The sequence below is a fragment of the Tiliqua scincoides genome, chromosome 1 (assembly GCF_035046505.1).
Source record: "Tiliqua scincoides isolate rTilSci1 chromosome 1, rTilSci1.hap2, whole genome shotgun sequence".
Taxonomy (NCBI): Eukaryota; Metazoa; Chordata; class Lepidosauria; order Squamata; family Scincidae; genus Tiliqua; species Tiliqua scincoides.
Window position 1 is genome coordinate 306,340,955 of NC_089821.1, and position 8,833 is coordinate 306,349,787.

The 8,833-nt window shown below is 47.9% G+C and overlaps 1 long non-coding RNA gene across 1 annotated transcript; it reads right to left on the reverse strand.

Moving 5' to 3' along the window:
• Positions 1 to 698: 698 nt before the first annotated feature.
• On the reverse strand, positions 699 to 5,225 carry LOC136636962 (uncharacterized). Its single transcript, XR_010793573.1, has 2 exons — positions 5,150 to 5,225; positions 699 to 3,893 (listed from the first exon to the last, which is right to left on the reverse strand). It is a non-coding gene; the product is annotated as an uncharacterized lncRNA (long non-coding RNA).
• Between the last annotated feature and the right edge of the window lie 3,608 nt (positions 5,226 to 8,833).

Below are 8,833 nucleotides of genomic sequence, written 5' to 3' on the forward strand. Positions count from 1 at the left end.
AGTGTGGGTCATGACTAGCTATAATATAGGTAGGAGGAGCATGTAAATTCACATATATGTATATATTCAAGAATCACAGTAATAAAGGTTGATGAACTCCTGGTCTAGGAGGTTGGTCCTAAGGCACATGTAACTGTGGCTAGATCTGCAAAACACCAATAAAAAGGTGCAAAAGGCACATAAGTCCCTGCTGGACAAATGCACTCCTGGTAAGAGCTGCCCTGCCGTCTAGACATCAAGAAATAAACTTGAGTGAAGCTGTACCCTCAACTACATAGTACAAAGCCAAAGAAAGTAATTGTACTCCTGTTTCCAGAACCAATCGATTTGTGTGGAGGAGCACTCCTGTATGCTAGTTTTTTCCTGAAGTGGTGTAATCCAGACACAGGGTTACAGTTTCAGACATTAATTCAGTTCTTCAAACTTGAGTTGGTTGCCATCTGCATACTAACAACATGATGGGACTCCAGGTCTCCAAATGATGTAACCCACGGCCTTGGTGTAGTTATGAGAGACCCCATAGAACAGTGATGGTGAACCTTTTAGAGATTGAGTGCCCAAACTGCAACCCAAAACCCCCTTATTTATCGCAAAGTGCCAACACAGCAATTTAACCTGAATTCTGAGGTTTTAGTTTAGAAAAAAACAACTCATACAATGACATCTTTTGTCTTAAAAGAAAAACACAATAACAGAGCTTTCAATGATAGAAACAACTTTTTATTGAAAGGTAAAAGTTTGCATTTGGCATACTTTTGAACAATTAATGTGATTTTTGCTATTGTATGCATGCTGATAATTTGTCTAACCTTGGCTCATACTTTGTAAGTTTGAGAGCAACACATGCAGCGCTCAGGTCATCTGTTAGTCTGTTTCCGATGTCAGATTTGATATAATTCAAAGCTGAAAACAGCTGCTCACAAGCATAAGATGATCCAAACAAAGTAAGGAAAGCAATCCCAAGTGCTTTCATTGACTTAAAATTATTTGGCAGAGAATTCCACACTTTAAGGATTTCATTTTCAGAACTGCTGTCCTTTGTCATCCCTTCTATCTTCTCAGGTGTTTCACGCAGGTCATAGAATTTATTTTTCCAGACAGAGCTTTCTTGAAATTCCAATAGCTCCATTTCCAGATTTCCTAAATCTAACCAGTGTAAGCAGGAAAGATCAAGTTCTTCAAATCTGGCTTATCTGGAGAAGTATTAAAACACAGGGTTGTCTCCATCTTACGGAACTGTAAAAATCTGTTACTAAAATTCACCTTTGCAGCTGCTACAATGCTAGAAAATTCCTTGTAGATTTCCTGATGGCTTGTAGGATTGTCTGCAAATGTTGTAAAATTTTCTAATTGCATTTTTAGATTTAGAAAATATTTCAGCTGCCCACTTTCAAGGTCTCTTTCTAAAACCTGCAGTTTTCTCTCAAATCACAAACTGTGATATCAGTTTGATATCACAAAACATCCTTTCTGCTGTTTTCCCTACACTTTGTAGTTGTTTGTTCAGTACATTGAAGTGCAGTCTAAAATCTGTAAAAAACATGAGGTTAGTAAGCCAGGCCATATCAGTAAGCTGTCCTTTTTCATTCATAAACAGCCTAATTTCATCCAAGCAGGTTACAAATCTCTCCAGGACTCGTCCTCTCCTCAGTCACAGGACATTATTGTACATAAGTAAACAATTATACTGTGCCTGAACCTCCTCAAGAAGTGCTTGAAACTGTTGAAAATTCAGAGCACGAGCCATGATGTAATTCACCATTTTTGTGACATCTTTGAGGACATCATCAAGTTTTTTGCTGCTTTCCCTTGCACAAAGAGCATCTTGATGTATAATACAATGGAACTGAATGACTTGATGTTTTGTTTCTTTAACAAAGAACTGTATGAAACCAGATGTTGCCCCCACCATAGAAGGTGCACCATCACTAGTAATTGAAACTTTTTCTGATCTTATGTGACAAAAAAGCCTCCAACACAGCATTGTAGATATCTATCCCTTGTGTTCTTTCAGGCAAAGACACCAGTTTCACCAGCTCTTATCTCATGATGTCACCAACAGCATAATGCAAAATTACTGCTAACCTTGCATGATTATTTATATCTGTGCTTTTATCCAAGCACATGGAGTAACAGGCTGCCTTTTGGAAGTCAGTGGTGAGCTGCTGACTAACATCCCTTGCCATGTGCTGGACTCAATCTTTAACAGTATTTCTGCTAAATGGAATCTCAGAGATGCGTTGAATAGTTTTATCCTTGTTTGGGAGATCATGAAAAAGGAAATTACTCCTAGACAACATGGCCATTTTGATAATATCCCCATCAGAGCATTGGGCATTTGGTGGGATGCTGTGAGATACAGGAAGCTGGACTAGATGGGCCATGGCCTGATCCAGTGGGGCTGTTCTTATGTAGAGAGGGGCTGACCATGTTTTGCCATGCACAGTGAAATCTGAAAATTGGCAGCTGTCAGATGATTTGTTCTAGAAAGAGAGTTGCAAAAACTAAGATAATGGGAATGACATTTCCTCAATTTCCCTTCAAGAAACTCTTTGCTTTCAGTTTCACCAAGTTTGGCAACACTTTTGTGGTTGGTGTCAAAGTGCCGTCTGACACTTGATGTGCGACACGCAGCACTTTCATTACAAAGAATACATAACACTTTCCCATTGTGTTTAATCACTCCAAATGACTCTGTCCAGGCCTCTTGGGATGATATCCCACTATCTGTTTTTGTTTTTTTGGCTTACTCATTTTTGGGTGTTCAAGACTTGGGAGTTTACAAAAACACAAAATTAAAAAAAAAATGAAGCACCCAATACAAATCTATCCCTATACCACAAATAGCTAACACTATTACTTAACACTAAAGAAATGGATATTCCCTGAATCAACAATCTATGGTAGTGATTCTCAGCTGGGGTTCCTTTTGAATTTGCTGACCACCAGCGCAAGGGGGCAATGTTCCACTGACCACCAGTTTTTGGCCTGTTCTGAAAAAGGCATCCGAGTGCATTTCCTACCTTTGATTCACCTCCGCTGTACATGCGTTGGACCTACTTCTTGGGGAATTTGCATAAACAAGATGAGGTGGAGGTGTAGTGCACATTTCCCATACACAGGAGGTATGCAGACCTCGATCATCCATACAAGCTCTCATTTTCCCATTAGCAGGAGCCCAGGTTGGTTCCTATGGACAGCAGCAAATACAAAGTTCTCCCTGACAATCCCAGTACAGTGAGTGCCATGTCTCTCCTGTCCTCTCATATAGCACACACACAGGCCATAGAGAGCGGAACCCTGCACACCAACCTATCCCAGCACACCGAGCATTACATGGGTCAAGTAATGTCAGGTAAACGCAACCTGCTGCTATGCAATGACATTGTAATCTTTTTGATTACACCATATTGATGAGATCAAAAGTCATTGAGGCGGGTCTAACAGAACCAGCAAGGACATGCCCCTGTGTCTGGTTCTTGGTACAGATCACTCACAAAGGCAACTATTTCAGTCCAAAAACTGGACTGGAAACCAGACTGAAATAAAAATACAGAAATAGATCTTGCTCCTTCATTTGGTCCAGAGTCTGAGACTAATTCTCCCTTAAATCATTTCTGCCCAACGTTGCATATACACAACAAAGATCAAATGTGTACATCTGTGGGCTAGGCAGAAATGGGTTAAGCAGTCAAGCAGTGTCTGGGCTGGAGTATTCACATGCAGGAGGGCTCCTTGATGCAACCTTTCCTTATCCTCAACATGCACATCTGCAGTGGGATCAGAGGTCTGTTTATCTCTCTCCCCCTTCAGTATGGCGAGGAATTCCAGCATTCAATCCCCACCAGCAGCTTCAGATGGTTTAGTCCAGACACAGGTTTACTGCCTCAGATCTGTGAACAAAATGGATAGTTTTTCAGTCCAGTATCTGGTAAATCAGACCGAAAAGAAAAGTTACGCTTAGAACTAGTATAGTCCGCTCTGTATCTGGTGCAACACGTACGTGCCACTCTTTCACCTTTACACTCGCTATGCGTTTCCCACAAAGTGAGTGCTGTCCAGCAGGCCCTCTGAAAGGAATTTTATTAAGTGGTACAAAGTTTCTTTTGGGCCCCTTCCCAAAGAGGAAAGGGGTTAAACAGCACGGGGATGGGTGGGTGGCACAGATGGGCAGACTGGGAGGCAATACAGGAAAAGCGGCAAAAGCCAGAATAGTCTTTGGAGCCAAGGTCTATGCATAGCTCAAGTCTACCTGCTTGCCCGGCGTTATCAGCATCCCACATGGGCAGTGAGTCCGTGTGAGACTGGAAAATGGAAGATCCCAGGAAATTTCTTTGGCTCCTGGGTCCTTTTCTGATCCTGGGCCCGGGGTACAAATTAACCCCTTTACCCCCTCTCCTAGGCCCTGCAGACCAGAAAGCCCTGCGCGGAAGCACCTTTTTGTGAAGGGAATTTTTGAGGAGCACGAAGGACCCTTGACCGTAAGAAGAGCCCAGCTGGATCAGGCAAAAGGCCCATCTAGTCAGGCTTGGTGAACCTCATAGTGGCCCACCAGATGCCTCAGGGGGCACACAAGACAGCAAGAGATCTGCACCCTGGTGCCCTCCCTGCATCTGGCCTTCTGGGTTACCCTACTTTTGAAACCAGGAGGCTGCATAGAATCATGGCTTGTAAGCCGTGATGGACTTTTCCTCCAGAAGTTTATCCAATCCCCACTGAAAGGCACCCAGGCCAGATGCCAACACCACTTCCTGTGGCAGGGAGTTCCACAGACTAATCACACGCTGGGTCAAGAAATATTTTGCTTTGTCTGTTCTAACTCTCCTGACAATCGATCTCAGTGGATGTCCCCTGGTGTTAGAGCCCAGTCCTAGGCAGGTCTACTTGGAAGCGAGACCCATTCTAGTCAGCGGGGCTTACTCCCAGGAAAGTGTGGGCAGCGGCCTTGGAGTCCAGTCCTGGGAAGGTCTACTCGGAGGTAAGTCCCATTATGGCCTATGGACTTTCTCCCGGGTAAGCGGGGACAGGACTGCAGCCCCAACGGGCGCCCCTTCCAGAGAACCATCACTCGGTCTAACTACGGCCTCCGCTCCCCGTCAGGCGAGGGAGGTCTCCGGTCCGCCCAGCCCGCTGACTGCCTCCCACTCACCTCCCGCGCCCGCCGGCTTCTCCCTCCAGCCCCTTCGCCAGCCCTACAAGCAACTGAATGAGAGCTGAGGGGAACTGGTGGGGGGAGGGGACACCGCTGAGGCGATTGACTGGCGGCGGGCCTGACCAATGAGCCGAGGCGTCTCTCTCCACGGTGGCAGGACTGACCAATGAAGCGAAACGTTGCTTTTCCCAGAGGCGGGCTTGACCAATGAGGCGAGGTGTCTCTCTCCTCGGCGGCGGGCCTCATCAGTGAGGCGTTGCTTTTCCCAGCGGTGGGCTTGACCATTAAGGCGAGGTGTCTCTCTCCACCACGGCAGGCCTCACCACTGAGGCGAGGCGTAGCTTTCCGCAGCGGTGGGCTTGACCAATGAGGCGAGGCATTGCTCTCCGCGGCAGCGAGACTGACCAATGAGGGGAGGCGTTGCTCTTCCTTTAGCCGTCGCTAACGTCGGCACTGGTGGTGCTGGAAGTGTAGCGGCGTTCCGTGGGCGTGTGCAGAAGAAGGGGGCGGAAGCAACAAGTTCGGGTGCTAGCCAGGCAACCGTTGTCTGTGTGCGAGTTTGTTTGAGAGCGCGCGCACATGCGCACTGCCCGACGCGCGCCCCCCCCTCAGAGAGAGCGCGAGCGTGAGGGGAAAAAAAAGGCCATGGCCGGAGCTCGCTGACTGACAATAGCGGGAAGGAGCCCAGCGCAGCCCAGCCCGCCGCCCGACAACGGAAAGAGCAGCAGGCCGCGGCCCCAGCCCCCAGCCGCCGCTCCCCACGCGCCGCAGTCAGCCTGGGCCGCGCTCGCTGGCCGGGAGCGCGAGAGAGCAGCCGCCGCCGCCCCGGGCAGGGGAGGCCTCGCGGGCGCCGCCAGCCGTCGTCGTGTGGCCAGCAGCGGCAGGGCCGCGCCGCGCATGGACCGGGGCCGGAGCCGGAGCCGGAGCCACCTCTGAGGCCGCCTGCAGCGCCGCCCCCTGCCCGGGGAAGCTGCCGAGGCCTAGCAGGCTGCGCCCGCCCCGCAGCACAGCCCCGCGCGCGCCGGCCCGGCCCGCCCCCGCCAGGTCGTCCCGCTCCGGCCGCCGCCTCGTCTCCGCTCTCGCCGCCAGGAAGCTCCAAGGTAGCGCCCGGGGGCCGTGGTCTCTTTGCACGGGAGCGGCCCGCTGACTGCGGTGGGCTTCCTTCTCGGCAGTCGCGCTCGGGGTGGGCTCTGGCTCGGGCTGCGAGCCTCTCCGCGCTCCCCGGGAGGGAGCCCGTTGGCTGCAGTGGGGCTGACTTCGGTAGGGGCTCTTGGGCTGCGATCCTGCCACGCTGGCCTGGGAGGAAGCCCGTTGGCTGTAACGGGACTTACTCCTGAGTAGACTCCTGGGCTGGGGCTCTCGTCTGCACACACTTACCTGGGAGTAAGCCCCATTGACCATAACAGTGCTTACTTCTGAGTAGACAGGCCTAGGATGGGGATATAAGTAGGCTTAGGCTGCAATCCTGTACATACTGACCTGGGAGGAAGCCCCATTCACTGTAATGGGATTTATTTCTGAGTAGACATGCCTTGGATTAGGCACTAAGGCTAGAATCTTGTCCGCACTGACCTGGGAGAAAGCCCCATTGGCAGTAATGGGATTTCTGAGTAGACTGGTCTAGGATGGGGATCTAAGTAGGCTTAGTCTGCAGTCCTGTCTACACTTTCCTGGGAGTAAGCTCCTTTGACTATAATGGACCTTACTTATGAGTAGACATGCCTCAGATTGGACTGCAAGGCTGAAGGCCTATCCACACTTCTCTGGAAGTAAGCCTCATTGCTTATAATGGGGCTTACTTTTGTGTAGACATGTATAGAATTGGGCTGAGGTTGGGTGGGGGCTGGCAGAGCCAGCCAGCCACAGGCTGACCATTAGGGATTTATATGGCTGGGCTCTAGCTCCCAGTGGCTGTGAAGGGCTTGATCTCTTTGGGCAGGGGTGCACAGTGACTCTGGAGGGCATCTGGGGGCAGCATCATCCTTATGTCCAATCTCAGCATTTTTTCATTCCTCTTCTCACTCCCCTCACCCTGTTCTCTTTCAGACCCTTGCATTATAATGGTCAAAATAGCTTCCCCCTTATTATCCACCCACAATATCTTAAGTGAAAATAACTTTTCACTTAAGAACAAAAAAACAGTTGTTATCTATGGGAGAGATAGGTGGTTGGGAGACAGTCATGTGCCTCTTTCATTTATAATCTCCCACGCTGCATAAAGCAGTGGCCTTTCAACCTTTTCCGTGCCATGACCCAGTGTATAAACACTGGGTTATAAGACTGGGGTGTAAGTATAAGACTGAGGTTTTATCGATCCTGCACCCCCTCCCAGGACCCTATCTGCCCCCCATCACCACTCACTTCTTGCCCTCGTAATGCCCTCCTAGCATTACTGTTCATTGTAACCCAGTGGTTCCCAAACTCTTCTGACTGATGGCTCCTTGACCTTATGGGCCATTCCTTGTGGCTCCCCATTAAAGCTACAATCCTATACATTATATAGGGTGGTAGGGTTTTTGTGAGGATTCTGTGGCTTCCCTGACTGGGTTCTGCAGCTCTCCGGGGAGCCACGCTTCACAGTTTGGGAACCACGGTTGTAACCAAATACACTTATTAGAGAGAACAGAAAAAAGTTACTTTGAAGCATGGCCTAGTGAAAGCTCTTTTAGTACAATTGCTAATAACCTGAGCAGGTCTGGGTCACAATCTCCTGGTACCTGTAGGGGTACACTTGATTTTTACCTGGTGGTGCTCTAGTCCACTGTTCTTCAACCTTTTCCATTCCTGTAAGTTGCTGTGATCCCACAACTGGGGCTTTGTGACCCCATTGGGGTCTTGGCCCCAGGGTTGAAGAACACTGGCCTAAAGAAAATCACAGTTCTGTGGTTTTGTCTTTAGGGTGTCCAAAGGAGCAACTGGTCATTCAAGAGTTTGGCAGGGAGAGTGACAACCCCATCACTGTTTATTGTTGTATATTGTTGCCAAGGCTTGTTGAGTTAGAATGGGACCTTAATAATTTATAAATTACAGGAGAGGAACTGTTATAAATTTACAGGAGAGAAGTGTTGGTAGTGCTTCTTGCTGACACAGTGCTCCTATGGTAGAAGTAATCTACTTGTGGACTTGTCTGTGAGTATAGTTAGCGGTTCCATTTTGAGACTGAAAAATATTTCTGAATTGATGAAACTTTTGAGAGTAGTTTAGTATGCAAATAACTCTACTCAGCCCATTCAAAAAATGCTTTATCTCTTATAGGCCCCAACAATAATACTCCCAGGCATGCATGGCCAGGATGCATTGCAGTAAGGTCCATGAACTCAGTGGAATTTAATTCTAGTCTACCGTTAGATGCGCTTTAGGTGTCCTGATGTTTTCTGGGAGTTTCAGATTCCCTTTGGGATATAAGTAATATCTTCTGTTATTTTGCATGTGCAGCATGTTTCTCTCCTTTCAGAAGTGCATTAGATTGGTTTTGCAAATAATTGGTAAATATTACATATACCTTGGACATGTAAAGGTTCACATACCTGTTATCAGTAGCACTGTTAGCTATAACTGTCGCTTGTTCATTGTATATGTAATATTTAAATTGACAATTATAATGTCATTAAGCGTAGGTTGCACAATTTGGAATAACAGTGCAGTGTTGGCCATGAGAATGAGTTAATAAAGATGGGGTGG